The following is an 18267-nucleotide window of genomic DNA, read 5'->3' as shown; positions in this document are numbered from 1 at the left end:
GCCTGGCCTCGGTGGCCCCTGCTTTGCCCTGACTTGGCCTCCTTGCCCCAGTCACTTACTAACGGAGCTTTTTGTGAGCTCTTGGCTGCTATGTTACTTTTGTTATTTTTTGCAATCGTCAAGTTTTGATGGGAAAGTAAGTGTCCCGAGGGAGACACACACACACACACACACACACACACACACACACACACACACAACCAGAGAGCCAGCTAGGTTGAAGCCGTAGCGCCACCTCTGCTGTATCCCACTGGCCAGGCAGTCACAAGGCTGTGCCCAGATTCAAGGAGAGGAGACATGGCCCCCTCCTCTTGGTGGGCTGACCCTCAGTCTGCTGTGCAAAGAGCCCGTGGGGTGGGATAAATACCTTGCCATCACTTTCTTTGGAGAGAAGGACCCACCCCTCTGGTCCGCCTTCTCCAAAGCAAGTGTTCACGGCGCCTGGCCTGGCCGCTGGCTGCCCTCCCAGACTCGCACCCAATCTTGTCTAGTCGCTGCCTTTCAGTCTCTTCCCAAGGTCTTTGGTTTTTCTGGACGCTTCAGGACCACTGGCAGCCCCATGCCCCGCCCCTTCTGCCCATTGCTTTCCTCCCTCCGTCCACTGCAATGTAGGCCCCTCTGCATACAGGTTTTCACTTGGGTTTTTGAAGCACAGACTTCTGTTATTGCACTTCACGTCCATGTGGAGGGGATGAGAGGGTGGGCTTCATATCTGACAGCTCCCCCGCTCCCCCAAAGATGGGTGATGTTCAAAATACTTAACCCCGGAGTCTCTGTTGTGGCTCAGCAGTAACAAACCTGACTAGTATCAGTGAGGACGCAGATTCGCACCCTGGCCTTGCTCAATGGGGAAAGATCCGGTGTTGCCGTGAGCTGTGTGTAGGTTGCAGATGTGGCTCGGATCCCTTGTTGCTGTGGTTGTGGTGTAGGCTGGTGGCTGCAGCTCAGATTCAACCCCTAGCCTGGGAACCTCCATATGCCACAGGTGAGGCCCTAAAAAAAAAAAAAAATGCAACCCCCCCAAACCAGAAAAACTGCACCACCACCAAAAAACTCAAAATACTTAATGAAAGGGGCATCCACATACACAGCCCCTGGAGCAAGGAAGGGTTTGCTAGAGACCATGACGGGAGCTGAGCTGGCCACTGCGGGGAACCTCGAGGAGGCTTCTGTGGTGGGTGCCATGCGGGGCTGTGACACCGTGGGGTGCGGGAAGTGACACTTAGCAGCACACAGAGTTCTCTGCGGCGGAGGGAGGAAAGATCATCTTTTCTCTCCACTCTCTCAGGTCCTTGACTTAGCTGGGGCCCTGTAAGTGAGGCCAGCAGGAGGCAGATTAACACGAGAAAAACAGAAAAACACGTGCATCGTGAAAACACAAGGGAATTCAGTGATGAACCCAATGGGGTGGTTAGAACCGGAGCTTAGAGACCATTTTAGGCAAAACGAAGGACAAGGGGCTTGGGGCTTCTGGGTGGTGGAGGCAAGTTTGGGGAAAATGGTCAGGAAAAGTGGTAAACCAGGGTTGTTAGTAAGGTTTGTTTTGCAGATTTAAGCCTGTGCCTTCTCCTTAGATTAAAGAGTCCTCTTCCTGGTACAGGAGAGGGAGATGCCTTTATAAATGTATATTTACAGAAAGAAAACTTGTGCCCTGTTGTAGAGCTTTTCCTGCAGCTGCTGGTTTTCAATGGCTTTTAGGTTAAAACAGTTCATAAGCCAGGGAGTTCTCTGGCACAGAGGTTTAAGGATCCGGCTATCGTCACTGCAGTGGCTTGGGTCACTTCTATGGAGCAGGTTTGATCCCTGGCCCCGGAACTTCCATATGCCACGGGTGCAGGAAAAAAAAAAAAAAAAAATCCATAAGGATTTCCCGTCATGGTCCAGCGGAAATGAATCCTATGAGGAACCATGAGGTTGCAGGTTGGATCCCTGGCCTTGCTCAGTGGGTTAGGGATTTGGTGTTGCTGTGGCTCTGGTGTAGGCGGCAGCTGTAGCTCCAATTTGACTCCTAGCCTGGAAACCTCCATATGCCTCCATATTTGAAAGGTGTGTATTCAAATCAGCCGGAGGAGGGGCAGTCCTCAAACCCCTGCCCTTGGTCTGAATCTGAAAGCAGGCCTCATCCCATCCCCGACCCAACGACCCGAGGCAATTCTGCACCGCCTCTAGTCAAGCAAGCCTGCCTGGTTCTGATGGCCTTCCAGAGCCACTGTTAACTTACAGTGATCTCCCAACATCCTGTAGGTTTCCCTCTCTATCCATGGTCCTTTACTGAGACTTCCACAACTACCTGTTCCTACTCCATCCCTATCAGTCTTACAGTTTGGGAGTGGATCATAAAGCCACAGATAAGGATCAGGGTAGATGTACACTTGCATTCTTCTACAAAGCTGGCATTTAGTGGCCCTGGGACTGGTTTGGGGGCCTCCTTCTTCGGAGTGAACATCAAGGAGTTAACTGCTTTTGTTTGTTGGGGCTTTTAGTTCTGCAAAACCGGAAGATATTGTGATGTATATACACCCTGAGGGGGAACCGAGACCCCACCCCAAGGCTGCACTATTGTTTCCTGGCTGCTCCTCCCTGGTCACCCATCCCCTCCTTTTCCTGATTAGCAACTGCGTGAACCTACCCTTTGGAACTCAGGAAAGCTCAGGGAGGCTGAAAGAGGCCCATTTCCCAAAAACAAGAAATAAGGGACGCAGAAAGGCTTTTGTGTTCAGGACCCCCACAGGGCCCTGCTCCGTTGCACTTCCCCACAGTAAATCAGCAAATATTTCTATTAATTTTGTTCCCTCTGCCGTGTTTCAACCCTGTGAGGAGAATTCTCTGATGCCCACCCACGTTGCCCAAACACTTTATTCTTTCATTCTGTATGACTTTGGCCTCTTAATTGCCCCCAACTCAGTTGTGTAGCAGTTACTTACATGGCAGTTATGTCTCTGACCAACGTGATGGCCTTTGGACACTTTGAGGGTTGTGACTGAACAATCTCAGGCTGGATTTTCTTCTAGAGTAGATAACTGTCCACACAGGCTGAATGGATTCAGAATAAGGCATCAGTCCTAAAGCCTGTTAAACCATTTATTCAACATGTCGGTTTTCATTAAAAGAAATTCTTTACACTGCTTAGTTGACTTCTCTGCTGTATTTCCCTGTGAGTCTATCTGGAAAGGACTTTGCAGTCTGAGGACATTAGGGCCCCAGGGCACAGGGAGCTGAGGAACCGGCACAAAGAGCAGAGGTTTCCAGGTCCCAGGGGAAGAGGACAGAGGTGGTCACAAGAAGAAGGTGTTACATAAATGATTTGAGAAGTGGAATTAGAGTTAGCATTCCTCGTGTGGTTGAGATTAGTATTGAATAGAAAATGGGGATCCCTATTGAGATTAGGGTACAATCTAATTAGGAGGCCGAGGAGACAAGAAGATTAGCACGTGGAGGCGAAAATGAAGATTAGGTTGAAAATAGAGTTAATGCTGCTGTTCTGTGCTGATGCCAGAGTAAATGTTGAATCAAAGCTATTTTGCGTTGGGACTAGAACAAAACTCGGATTTTCCTTTTTCTTTCTTTTCTTTTTTTTTTTAATTTTCTTTTTTCTTATTTCATCAGTGTCGAACCCAAGAGAATTTGGTATTGTCATTGCCAGGGGAAAGCTGGGAGACAGCATCTGTGAGATTAGGAACCCAGACACTTTACACCTTCTCTGGAGACATTCATTCATTTCTAGACCTAATTGGGGGCCAATTTTCTGCAACATTCCAGGCCTTGCTTCCAGGAGTCTGAGATCTAGTGAATGAACAAGGCCAGGTGTGCCCACCACGCGCTGTACCGAGACTTCCTCCGAGCAGGCTTGTGTTTCTTCTTCTCATGGGGTACTTCAGGTGGAGCATTTGATAAACTCTTATTCCAGGGAAGGAAGCAAACTTCCTTCAGCTAGGGGATCAAATTAGACATATTTTTAGACTGAAATTATTTCCTCAAAGTTTACTGAGAGGTTGAAACTTCTCACCAGGACTGGGGAGACACTATTTGTATCAATCTTTTGATTGATAAACTTGAATCTCAGTAAACTTGAATCAGTCCACCTGGGTCCAAATCTCTGACATTTTTAAGCGGCTACTTACACTGCATCTGAAAAACGATAACAATATTATCTGCTTCTGTGTTCTGTTAAAACACTCTAATTAAATCAGCCAATATGTGTAAATTACTTCAAATGGCCGCTTGGATATCAAAACCTGTATATAAATATCTGATAATACCATAATAATCACCTTTCTGAACAAGAGCACGGACTGATGACAGACATGGAGAGGCCTTAGGAGTCTGGGATGCCAGATGCAAAACCCCCATTTTGCCACTAGATGGCACCAAAGCCTGCATTGTCAAAGCTCTCCCGCAGGCATCAACGTTGATGTCTGAGCTGTTTCTCTGTGATTTGTGAGTGCTGTGAAAGAAGAAACCTTAGAACTGAAGAAGTTAAGCTTTCTTCTTGAGGCTCTGTTCTGGCTCTTAGCCTAAGGACACTGAAATGTTTGATGACCGTATGAAAACAACAGCATGTATTTGAGAAGTTGCCCGGTTGGAAGTCACGGGGGCCTGAGTTTTAGTTCTAACACTGTGTGAGTTTTAGTCCTAACACCGTGTGTTCTGGACTGACTTTCTTCTTAGGCTTCAGCTTCCCCCATCCCTGCTGTCATTTGAGGGGATAATAGAGTGAGAATGCAAAACACACACATGAGGAAGTGGAAAAAGCTTGGGGGAGAAGTAAAGAATATACAGTAGAAAATAGAAATGGAGGTGAAGAAATAGTGATGACGTGAGAGGTGATATTGAAACGGAGATGAAAAAATTAGGGACGTCATCATGGAGGTGAAGACCATTAAAAACAGAAAGTATTACATTTGATTCATCTGTTTCACACAGAGATACATACCTCCCCTTAACACATTTTCAGTCTCTGTCTTTTTCTCACATACATACACCCACACTCACACGTACGCACACACACGTGGGTGTTATCCATTTCTGCGATGTGATGGGTGTGAGGAAGAGGGGGGGTAGGAGCACAAACTTCCTGACAAAACCGTGAAGAAGCTCCTCTCATTTTTAAAGCACATGAAGCATTTCTCCCTCAGCTCTCCCTGGCGTCCCTGTCCTGCCCCAGCAACCTCCCGAGCGCCCTCTTGACCTCCTTGTTCCTCAGGGTGTATATGAGAGGGTTAAGCGAAGGCGTGCCCACTGCATAGAAGAGACCAAAGAACTTGCCCCTCCTCTGGGCATAGGGACTTTTGGGCTGGAGGTAGACGGCAATGCCCGAGCTGTAGAAGAGGGTGACCACAGCGAGATGGGAGGAGCAGGTCCCCAGGGCCTTCCTCGGCAGAGCTGATCCTCAGCACTGCCCGGGCGATGGCACCGTAAGAGATAAGAATGAGGGCGAGTGGCACGACCAGGAAGACGACACTGGACACAGCTAACTGAATTCCATTGAAGGTGGTGTCTCCACAGGAGAGTCGAATTAGAGAAGGGACTTGACATACAAAGTCATCTATCTGCCGGTGGGGGCAGAAGGGCAGGCGGAGGGTGGGTGGTGTCTGGACTATCGATTGGACCAGACCCATCACCCAGGCCACCGCCGCCAGCTGCCGGCACAGGCGGGGGTGCATGATGGTGGCATAGTGGAGGGGTTGGCAGACAGCCACATAGCGGTCAAAGGCCATCACTGTCAGGAGGACACACTCAGTGGTCCCCAGGAGCAGGAAGATGAAGAGCTGGACAGCACAGCCAAGGAAGCTGATGGTCTTGTGTGGGCCCCACAGGTGGACCAGCATCTGGGGGACACAGCTCGTGGTGAAACAGAGGTCCAAGAAGGAGAGGTTGGAGAGGAAAAAGTACATCGGGGAGTGGAGCCTGGGGTCCAGCGCAGACAGCAGGATGATGAGTGTGTTGCCAGCTAGAGTCAGGAGGTAGGAAGCGAAGACAACCACGAAGAGGATTCTCTCGAGCTCTGGGTGTTCAGAGAAGCCCAGAAGGAGGAAGCCTGCCGGGGAGCTGTGGTTGACCATGGTCTGTTCCTGTCCAGACCTAGAGGGCTGAGGGCTGTCAGGGGAGTGTGTTCAAACTGTTTTATGAAAAGTCACTCTGGGTACTTGCCAGGTCGCAGCAGGTGGGTGTTTCTCTTTTGCTTTCACTCCCTCAGCCTCTTTCCCAGGACGTCATCGCCAGCAGCTCCTTCTCCCCTCTTTCTCCAGGTCACATGTTGCCTAGTGGGATTGAGGAAACCATGAATGTGCTGGAAACAGGTGGAGCCTCACACTGGTTCCTCAGAGACACTGGCTGAATTTAAAGGAGGCTGATGTAAAAGATGGATTAACTAATTCATTAACCCAGCGCCTGTGTATTGAGTTCCACCAAATTTGGAGCACTATTCTAAGGGCTGTATTGTACCTTATGTATTTAACCAAGACTAGGAAGGTAATATATTTTGAATAAATTTTCTGAGTATAAGTGACCTCTGTAAAGTCGATCATTTCTCTATTGGTCCAATGAATTTTTAAAGCTACCTAATTTTTCCCATGTATTTTATGCTTATTTGCAAGGCAGCTTATCAGAGATGGAATGTTTTTAGCTTTGAGATGGGTTTTCCTTTTGCATCTAGTGACCTGTCCACAGACAGCTTGGTTTGGTTGCCTGAGTCACTGATCAGCAGTCCTGGTGGGGAAACTCATCCACATGCTTGGTCCACACGCCTGGTCCCCACATGGGAAGCTTATAGGCAGGAGGTGACGGTGGCTCCGTGAACCACTAAGTTCAAGGGAACATTGTTAAAGACTCCAAGATAAAGGCCAGTAATACCAACATACTGAGGTAATTAGAGGAAAAGGTCAGGAATGTGAAAGGACAGTTTGGGTGCATATATCAAGCTAAGCTTCCCAGAGGAGGTGACCGGATTATTATTATTTTTTTGGCCGCGCCCATGCCATGTGGAAATTCTCGGGCAAAGAATTGGAGCCACTGCAGTGACAATGCTGGATCCTTAACCCACTGCACCATAAAGGAACTCCTGAAGATATATTTTTCATACCATAAAATTCACCCTTTTAAAATGTATAATTTAGCAGTTTTTAGTATATTCATAAATTCAATTTATGAATATAGTGCCCAATTTATGAATGAGTGCCCCATTAGCAGTCACTCCCTTTTTTTCTTTAAAATAAAGTCCTTGTAATCGTAAACAATAGCCACCTGGTTTCTAAAATTCATCCACCAATGTCATCCTCATCAGTTTTTGCATTTATAAGTTTCCCATTCTGTTGGCATTTCACTCCCTTTCTTTCTCTGCTTTTTTCCTGAATCTTAGACAGCATCTTCCTTAGTGTCTCCCCCCACTTTTCCTCTGTTGTAGTTTCTGCCGTTTTCACTCTTTCATTCATTTACCATTTTTCTCCTATCCCTTTGCCTTTGAGATATTCATTCTTCAGCTTACTCATTTATTTAGTTCTTGAGCTCCAAGAGTGCCAACATTGTGCTAGAAGCCCAGGCAGGTGTCGGGGGTCCACGCAAAGGAGTTTAAGCTCATCCAGTGGTTGTTACCTCTTCTCGCCTTAGTCATACCATTTACTGAGTGCCCCCTACGTGTCAAGCCTGGTGGCAAGCAGATCCCTGAATACCTAGTTCTCACAGCAACCCTGCAAAAAATGATGTTATTATCTGAATTTTACCAAGAAGGGAACAATTTCAGAGAGGTGAAGTAACTTGGATAAGGTTACCTAGACAGTTAGTGCTGGAGCCAAGATTTTAGACCCTGTTTAACTTCAAAGCTGGTGCCTCATTATTGAGGACATGTGGAAATGGATGACTCATAGGAGAACAAATTTTCTACTTACCCTCAATTAAATACAGATCTCAGAGTTTCCACTGTGGCACACAAGGATGGGCAGCGTCTCTGGAGCTCCTGGGACGCAGGTTTGATCCCTGACCAGGCACAGTGGGTTAAGGGTCGGGCGTTGTTTCAGCTGCCGTGCAGGTCGCAAGTGCAGCTTGGATCTGCTCTCTGGCCAGGAACTCCATGTGCCACGGGGTGACCCCCCCCCCCAAAAAAATCTCTTCTGCTCCCAATGATGACAAAACTCTTAACTAGCACCTAGCCTCCTTTTGGACATCAATGGGAAAGCCCCAAGTAAAGAGGAAAGGACATCCTTAAATGGGCCATTGGTCTCTGGTCCTAACACTACTTGCTCATGCTTCCCTCCAGACACCTTTCTCACCATATGCATGTGTAATATTCAGAAGCTGACTTGTAATAGCTTTTGATTGTTCTTTTCAGGAATTTTCTGAGACACCTATTAAACTATTGCCAGCATGAATCAATTGTGGCAGCAGTGTTTACACGATGGAAAACAGCAGACTCTTCAAATTAGGGCCAGGTCTCCCCTAGTCGAGTTGGTGGTTATACATTTCCCAGCACACCATGGATGGCGCTCACACCAGCTCTCTGTCTTAACTTCCTCTTCTTCTTCTTTTTTTTTTTTTTTTTTTGCTTTTTAGGGCCCCATGTGTGGCATATGGAAGTTCCCAGGATAGGGTAGAATCGGAACTACAGCTGCCAGCCTAAGCCACATCCACAGCAACGCGGGATCAGAGCCACATCTGTGACCTACACCACAGCTCACTGTAACGCCAGATACTTAACCCACTGAACGAGGCCAGGGATCAAACCCACATCCTCATGGACACTAGTCAGGTTTGTAAGCCTCTGAGCCAGAACAGGAACTTCCTCAGCTTCCTTTTAACATTGGGAAAAAAAAAAAAAAAAAAAAAAAAAAAGGAAGTTAAGAAAGTTTAAAGAATTTTGCCAAGACTATATGGTTAGTAAGTACCAGAGCTGATGGTTGAAACTAAGTGGACTAGCTGTGGAGGCCTGCCCTGACCGCAGCCACCTTATCTCTGCAGGGAAGACAAAGCCAAAGGAGGTCAGAGGCAGCTCTTTGCCATGGAGCTCCTTGCACACGACCTCCACACTCAGTCTGGAGGAAAAGATAGCCTGTTTTAGTGGCTTGGGAGGTTGAAAGGTTGACGCGTGGTGGAGGTGGCGGAAGGAGGGGGTCCCAGGATGCCCATCCCAAGGAGAGCTAGAGCTCATTAATCCTGCTAAGACCCTGGGAGCCCAGAGCCCACAGACAATTAACGAGTCACTAATTGTTGTAGAGAGGGCAGGGGAGCATCTAGAGGAAGTGTGCCAGCAGCAGTCATCACTGAGTGGGTGATGCTTCCTTCAGTCCACAGGAAGAACAAAGCGATCCCCCCTTTCTGCCACCTCCAGAGAGTCCCCCCAGCCTTCCAGATATTCCTCTTAAGCCTCTGATCCATCAAGTCAGGACCCCATTTTTTTATTTTTGGCTGCTCCTGTGGCATGTGGAACTTCCTAGGTCAGAGACTGAACTTGTACCCCAGCAATGACGGGAGCTGCTGCAGTGATAACGCTGGGCGCTTAACCCCTTAGGCCACAGAACACCCAGGGCCGCACTTTCTAGTCCTCAGCGTCCTCCTATTCCATTTGCTTCTTCTCGCTGAGTCGGAGCACACTGTAGTAATAAAGGGTTATGAAACCCTCCGGTTGGAAGAACACTTAAGGCATCAGTCTAACCCTCAGATGACCTAGCTGCATCACTGGGATGCCTCTCCCCCATTAGAGTAGGGGCATGTGGAGTCAGCTAATAAATGGCATCCTGGTCCAGGGCCAGGTCACAATGGATCGATCAGGGTCCTGAATGTACCTAGTAGGCATTACTGAAGTCCCTGAACTTGTAATTGGAATGCACGGCACTTGGTAGTTGGTAGAATCCCTACAATTGTTCTTTTGTCCGTGGAGTAAGGGAGATGGGAGTGGGTGGGAGATCTGGAGAAGGGGTGCCCAGGTTGGAAAGGCTGGGTTGGGGATGTGAGGTTGCTGAGAAATCATGTATTCCGGGGAACAGAGCTGGGGCAGAGCATCCCCAAATGTCCTCATACCTGCTCACACCTGTGGACCAGTACAACCACTGGAGCCTATGAGAGAAGCCCTTTCTTCTGCATTGTGCCTCCAGTCCCCTCTACTGAGACAGCTCAGTGCCCTACTCAAAGAGAAATCTTTAGAGGAATTCTGTCCATTAGTGCAGAGAAGTTATTGAAGTTGAATTTGGAGCCAAGAGCCAATATACTGGTAACTGGCACACATATACAAATATAAATAAATATAAATACAAAATGTCCTTAGTTTTAAACATAATGCCAGAATATTATTTACACATTGCACACCTCATTTTTTTTTTTCCATTGGCTCAATCATCTTCTCAATTTCTTGCATGCTTGTGGCTAATTCCTAGAGTTTCTGAAATAGTGGTTTTGATTTTGTCCAGATAGATCCATGAATTTTGGGAAGAGGATTTGCCAAAACTTCTCACTCAGGCATTCTGCTGCCTCCATTGAATTTCTTTCTTTCTTTCTTTCTTTCTTTCTTTCTTTCTTTCTTTCTTTCTTTCTTTCTTTCTTTCTTTCTTTCTTTCTTTCTTTCTTTTCTTTCTTTCTTTCTTTTCTTTCTTTTCTTTCTTTTCTTTCCTTCCTTTCCTTCTTTCTTTCTTTCTTTCTTTCTTTCTTTCTTTTTTTTCATTTTAGGGCCATGTCTACAGCATATGGAAGTTCCCAGGCTAGGGGTCAAATCAGAGCTGCAGCTGCCAGTATACACCACAGCCACAGCAACTGGGGATCCAAACCGCATCTGCGACCTACGCCACAGCTCATAGCAATGCTGGATCCTTAACCACTGATTGAGACCAGGGATCGAACCTGTATCCTCATGGATACTAGTTAGGTTATTAACCCATGAGCCACAATGGGAACTCCTTCATTGAATTTCTACTCTAAACATCAGTAAATAAGAACCCAGGGTAGGTTTCAGATTGGAAGTTCCCTGGTAGTCTGGTGGTTAGGACTCGGAGCTTTCATGGCTGTGGCCTGAGTTTCCATCCCTCAACTGAGGATTAAGATTCCACTTTAAACTTCTGCACACTGGGGCCAAAAATCCAAAGCAGGTTTTGGATTGAGTTGGTCTTGCTTTTCTAAAGCATTATTCTTTCTATTCTAGTGCATTTTCAAAGCACTCTCCCACGTTCTCTTGTGAGACTACTCCTGGAAGAGGAGGAAGCCACTTCCCCAGGGAGGACTCAATGGGCGGACTGACTTGATCAAGGTCACCCCATTAGCCAGGGGCGAGGAGTGGAGCCACTTACTCCATCTTTTTTTCCCATCCTCGTAACATATCAAAATTCCCACAGCCTAATTCTGCCCCTTGTCTGATTTTTTTTTTTTTTTTTGTGATTTCTTGGGCCACTCCTGCGGCATATGGAGGTTCCCAGGCTAGGGGTCGAATCGGAGCTGTAGCCACCGGCCTACACCACAGCCACAGCAACTCGGGACCCGAGCCTTGTCTGTGACCTACACCACAGCTCACGGCAACACCAGGTCCTTAACCCACTGAGCAAGGGCAGGGATCGAACCCACAACCTCATGGTTTTTAGTCGGATTCGTTAACCACTGAGCCACGACAGGAAATCCTGATTTTTTTTTTTTTTAATATTGCTGGAGAACAAATAAGGTGAGAATGCTCTGTCTCTAAGAGTTTTTTTTTTTTTTTTGGTCTTTTTAGGGCTGCACCCACAGCATATGGAAGTTCCCAGGCTAAGGGTGGAATTGGAGCTGCAGCTGCCAGCCTACGCCACAGCCACAGCCACACCAGATACTAGCCTCATCTGTGACCTACACCACAGCTCACGGCAATGCTGGATCCTTAACCACTGAGCCGGAACAGGGATCTAATCTGTGTCCTCATGCATGCTAGTCGGGCTTGTTACCACTGAGCCATGGTGGGAATGCCTAAGAGGATTTTTTAATGACATAGAGCAAGAGACTCCATTCTGATACTATATTCAGAGGCAAGGGTATGAAACATACCTGAGGGGGGAAAATTTTTTTTGCTCAGGAAGGAAGGCACCCAGGGAGTCTGGGTCTGTTCCCAGAGACACTGGGAATGAGGTAATTTCACATGGGAAGGGAGGAAGAAAGAGGGATGACCAGAATCTAGACTTATTTTCACACATCTTGAAAAGGCACCGTTTCTCTGAACTCAGGTCCCCCTGGATAGGGAATCCCCTGGGTTCGTCTTTCATGAAAGATCCCAGGTTTCTTCTTGCAACAGCTGTGCCCTGGAAACACCCAGCTCCAGTGAGCAGCTTCTTTGCTGCCACCCTAGGGTCTGACCAATCGGGACCTACATGTTGTGAGTTTGGGGGTGAGGATTTCTTTTTCTGATTTGGAAAAACTTGGAAGGGGCGGGGAGACTTTAACTGACCGGAAGGGGTAAATGGTCAACCTCTAAGGCTCTATGTCTTAAAATACAGTGTATTAATAGGTATGATTTGAGGTTCAGTGATGCCAACAGTTTAGAAAATGATGGCCACGAAAAGATAATTTAAGTTCCCTAGCCTGGGAACTTCCATATGCCTTGAGTGCGGTCCTAAAAAAGACAAAAAGACAAAAAAAAAAAAGAGAGAGAAGAAAAGAAAATTAAAATATGGCACAAATGAACCTATCTACTGAATGGAAACAGACTCACTGACATGGAGAACAGACTTGTGGTTGCCAAGGGGGAGGGGGGAGGAAGTGGGAGGGATGGAGAGTTTGGGGCTGGTAGATGCAAACTATTACATTTAGAATGGATAAGCAATGAGGTCCTACTGTACAGCACAGGGAACTATAGTCAATCTCTCGGCAAGATAATACGAGAAAAAGAATGTTTATATATGCCTGACTGGATCACTACGCCATACAGCAGAAATTGGCACAACAGTATAAATCAGTTATACTTTAATTAAAAAAAAAGAAGAGAAAAGAAAAGATGGTTTGTTAGTTGCAGACCCCAAGAGGAGATCTTGCCACGTCATGCCAGGCCACAGAAGGAGGCTGCAGAGTTGGCCCTAGGCAGAGAAGAGGGGGTACTGTGGGCAAGAGCCTTTCATGCGGTTTCTGTTGAGGTTTTAAGAGTGACTAGCGTGTACAGTTTCAGTGGTTTAGGAATGACTAGCGTGTACAGTTTCAGCGGCTCAGACATAGGGGGTGTTTCTGGTTGTCCTTACCTGGCTGTGCATTGATTAGGGGTGGATGGTAGCTAGCCTGGAAGGTGAGGGCTTGATAAAGGTGGTGGTTAGGATATGAGCTCTGAACTGGTTGATTTGCATTTGAAAATTGACGCTCAGGGCCATCTGTTTACCACCTCTAGGAATGAGCTGATACTGGAGGGTGTTCCTCCAGGGTCAACAAGACCCCAGATGTCGAAGCATCAGGATACAGCACATAAAAGACAGGGTAGGTACATTCTGCCTGGGAGTGGAGAACTCAGGTGGTTAGTCTTTGCTTTGCCCTACTGCTGAGACCCTGGAAGTCTGGTGGGAGCCTGCAGGCCACGATGTAGATGTCATCTGGAGGTGCCTGATGGTGGGGCCCTTGAACGCTCATGGTCCTGGGAGAAGAGATCTTGTCCACCTTCCCACCAGGCAGCAATCTATCTCCAGGCTCTGTCTTCTGTACTCTTGGGCTGTTTTCTTACCTCTGCAAAGGAGGGGAAAGCGCATGGGGAAGGGTCTAGGCAAGGCTGCCAGCCAAGGATACTGCTTACATTTAAGCCTCAAACCTCTCCTTGTTATCACTCAGACTAAGGCTCCTTAAAGTTCCCTCTTCTCTTCTTCTTCTTCTTCTTCTTTTTTAATCTTTTTACAGCCTCACTTCTGGGCATATGGAAATTCCTGGGCTAGAGGTGGAATTGGAGCTGGAGCTGCTGGCCTAGGCCACAGCCACAGCAATACCAGATCTGAGCTGCATCTGTGACCTATGCTTCAGCTTGCACCAACACTGGATCCCCAACCCAGTGAGCGAGGCCAGGGATTGAACCTGAATCCTCATGGACACTATGTCGGGTTCTTAACCCACTGAGTCATAATGGGAACCCCTACTCTTCTTTTTAAAAAATCTCCTGCTTCCCTTCTTCCAACAAACACTTCTCCTGTAACACACACATACACAAACATACACACATGCCCCATAAGAGTATTGGGAGAAATAAGGCAACATATTTAAAAAAGGTTTTGCACAGTAGTATACAGCAGGTGCTCACTCACTGTTACTTCCCTTTTTCTATCTGCATTTAGTTGTTCATTCACTCATAAATTCATTCATGCAAACAAAAAGTGTTTATTAAGTACCTACTCTACCAGACACTGTGCCTGGCACTCAGAGTGTAAAGATAAGCGTGACAAAATCCTGATCCTCAAGGTCCTGTCTCCAGGGGAGGCAGACAATCAGGAGAATATTTTACTACTTCATGAGATGTGCTTGCAGAGGAAGGTTTTGGGTGAACAGAGAGGGGAGAGGGTTAGAGATGGCTTCTGGGAGGATGTGGTGTTCGAGCTGCGTTCTCATGAACTCATGTTGTTTCCTTTTTGCGTGTGTGTGAAAGAGAGCTGGAAGGAAAAATCTTCTAAACAGAGAGAACAGCAGAGAATAGCAGAGAGAGTGGCTTACTCAAAGGTTAGAGGGGACAGAGAGCTTGGCATGATTCAAGGACTTGCAGGCAGTCCTGTGAACTTCTCAGGATTCAGGTGGTTGAATCACGAGAGATGGGCTGGTAGGGTCAGGAAAGCAGGAACCTGACCTAGAAGCTTGGGATCTGTGTTTCATAGCAGAGAGATTTTTATTTTATTTTTTGTCTTTTTAGGGCTGCACCTGCAGCACATGGAAGTTCCCAGGCGAGGGGTCGAATCAGAGCTACAGCTGTTAGCCTATACCACAACCACAACAACATGGGACTAAGCTGTGCCTGCGACCTATACCATAGCTCATGGCAACGCCAGATGCTTAACCCATTGAGCAAGGCCAGGGATCGAACCTGCGTCCTCATGGATACTAGTCAGGTTCATTACTGCCGAGCCACAATGGGAACTCCTAATAGCAGAGAGAGTTTAAAAAAAATTTTTAGCTAAGGAGTAATAGGGTCAAATTTGGATTTTAGAACAATTGGTGGTGGCAGTATGGAAACTCAGTTGGAACTGGGCAAGACTGGAGGCAGTCACTCATATCATCCATCAAATATTTCTGGTTCTCCCTCCTGGAATATTGCAGACTTCTTTTCCCCATTGCAGTTAGATGTAATCATGAGACTTTGGCAAATGAAAGGTAAATCCAAATGTCATGTCACTTCTGGGTGGAAGCTTTAAGTGCCAGAGGGCCATTTGTCACACTTACCCTTTCCACCTGCCCCCAGCAGCTGGCAGTGTTTGAGACAATGGCAGTTCTGTTGGTCAGTGTACGGAAGTGAGAAGGACATGGCAGAGCCAGCTGGATGGCTGGCAGTGGGGATGTATACAACATCAGTGGGAAAGAAGCCTGTGCTGCTACAGCCACTGAGATCTTAAGTCTCTGCCAGTGTAAATGACTCTATTCTGATTGATACACCCGTGATGAGGCTATTACCATAAAAATGAGTAACATTCAGTACCCAAGTCAGGGAGAAGCAGCGTGGATGGAGAGAAGTGGATACAGATGAGAGCTGCTAAGGAGAGAAACTGACCAGATGTAGTGACTGGAATGCAGGAGACCAAGCAGTTTTAGGCAGTGATGAAAGAACATTTACATTTTAAGACAGGACAAGGGGAGTACCCATTGTGGTTCAGAGGTAATGAACCCAACTAGTATCCATGATGACCTGACTAGTATCCATGATAACGTGGGTTTGATCCCTGGTCTTGTTCACTGGGTTAAAGATCCAGCATTGCCATGAGCTGTAGTGTAGGCCGGCACTCACAGCTCCAATACAACCTCTAGTCTGGGAACTTCCATGTGCAGCAGGTGTGGCCCTAAAAAGATAAAAAAAAAAAAAAAAAAAAAAAAAAAAAGGACAGGACAAGAAAAAATTACACAAAATTCTCTTTCTGGTGCCTCTGGGCCTCTCTCCTCCCTCCATGTGCCACATGCATCTGAATCACCAAACCTCCTCAAAGATGGGAGTGCCCGCTCGCCGTAAAGATCAATTGGTTCCCTCTCTGGAGTCCAGCAACGTAATGTCTTTTTGTCCTTTTTTTTTTTTAGGGCTGCACCCTCGGCATATGGAGGTTCCCAGACTAGGGGTCTAATTGGAGCTGTAGCTGCCGGCCTACACCACAGCCACAGCAACATAGGATCCGAGCCACGTTTTCGACCTACACCACAGCTCACGGCAACGCCGGATCCTTAACCCACTGAACAAGGCCAGGGATCAAACCCACAACCTCATGGTTCCTAGTCAGATTCGTTTCCACTGTGCCATGATGGGAACTCCATTGCAACGTCTTAAAAAAAAGTTTCTTTCCCAACTCTGGTGGGGTCGTGGTCACCTGCTGCTTATTCTGGACATGCTCAGGTGGACTACGTATCCCAGGTGAACTGTATGTACACTGCAGCACGTCGTCTTGGTGTACAAGCCTTTGTCTTCACCATATACAAGACTGTGCCTTTGATTTCTAACAGGCAAAATGGTTCTTAGAACTTCCGAGGGTTTGTGTCCTGAGTTATAATCCTCTCAGTTTGGCTTGGATAAAATTCTTTTTTTCCTATTTGATTGTTAACTGCATTTTTGTTGACCTTTAAGACAGAGATGAGAGAAACATCAGTGGATAAACATTCTTCTTGAGCTCTTCTTCTGATGGGCCTTCAGGTCAAGGTTTCTCTGCTTTTTCCCCCTGAAGCTGCACTGGCTACTGAAGGGGTGACGGAGGCTGCTGAAGGGTGAGGGCGGTGAGAAGAGGAAAATGGAGATGATGATTCAATTCTAAGCAGATTTCCTTTGTATTCTTTATTAATTCTCTCTTCCACTCATTGAGAATCTAAAAAGGTAACAGTTGTAGATAAACATTGAGAAGGGAACAAGAGTTCATAGAAGCTGGGCTTCTACTGCTGCTCTTTCTCTGCCTTTCTAGATTCTTCCTCCATCACACCTCACCGCAGGACTTTGTCACCTGCAGCCTGATTTTATTTTTGTGCCTGGCTGTCAGAGGTCGGTGAGGATCCCAGAATCCCACAGAAAGACCAGTGCAGGACAACTGTTATCCATTGTGTTGCAGCTGAAAAGCAGACCTGCAAATCCCAGTGCTCAGTGTCTATGAAGAGGCTGAAATTGGGAGACAAATATTAACTCCAGAAACAGGAGCCGGTCTTTAGGAATTGAAAGAAGATTTGTGCTACGATTCCTGGAAGGCTGCATGGTAAGGAACAATCTAGAACTGAAATAGTCAGGCTTTCCGTCTGCTAATCCATTTGGATATAAATCCTAATGATGCATGTTTGATGATGGTATGAAAGCAGCTTCTTTCGTTTGTTTGTAGTTGTTGTTGTTGTTGTTGTTTTTTGCCTGTACTGAGGCATGCGGAAGTTCCCGGGCCAGGGATCAAACCTGAGCCACAGCCACAACACTGACAACGCTGGATCCCTAACCCGCTTAGCCATCAGGGAGTTCCAAAAACAGCTTCTTTCTAGAAGCTAAGCATCTAGTTTTAGTCTAATAAACTGCAGTGCGTTCTTGGGTAACTCATTAAATTCTCTGAGCTTTGCCTCCCTTTTAACCTTCCTCAAGCAAGTGGAGAAAAAGCACTCAGATGAAGAAGGAAAGAAGACATGGTAGGAACCGGCAATAACGATAAAGAGGTGGTGATAACATGACCAGCTGGAGTGAGATTATATAACCTGAAATGAGCCTGGAAGAGTTGGGGGATATATAATGGTGGTGAAGACAGTTAAAAACGGAGTGGAAAGGAAAATAAATATATAGAGATTAAATATTGAAAGTGGACAAGTATAGGAGATCCCTGGTGGCTCAGTGGGTTAAGGATCTGGTGTTGTCACGGCTGTGGCTTGGGTCACTGCTGTGGTGCAGGTTTGATCCCTGGCCTGGTAAGTTCACACGCTGTGGGGTGGCCGAAAAGAAAGTGGACAGGTGTGATGATGTTACTGAGTCTTAGCATGATTTAGAGATACTTCCTCTTACTTAAGTCCTAGTCTCTCCCTCTCTGTTTCTGTCTTTGTCACTCACTCACATACACACACACACACACACACACACACACACACACACACACACACACACACACACACACACACACACATATATAACCACTGACCTGCTGTAGTGCCTTGGATTGGTATGGGAAGGCT

At 46.8% G+C, this 18267-nt stretch overlaps 1 pseudogene; it reads right to left on the bottom strand.

Moving 5' to 3' along the window:
- Positions 2466-6994, bottom strand: LOC110255266 (annotated as a pseudogene).

This window comes from Sus scrofa, chromosome 7, assembly GCF_000003025.6.
Source record: "Sus scrofa isolate TJ Tabasco breed Duroc chromosome 7, Sscrofa11.1, whole genome shotgun sequence".
NCBI classification, from domain to species: domain Eukaryota; kingdom Metazoa; phylum Chordata; class Mammalia; order Artiodactyla; family Suidae; genus Sus; species Sus scrofa.
The sequence above is the reverse complement of the archived record's forward strand: the minus strand, read 5'-3'. Positions and strand labels throughout refer to the sequence as shown.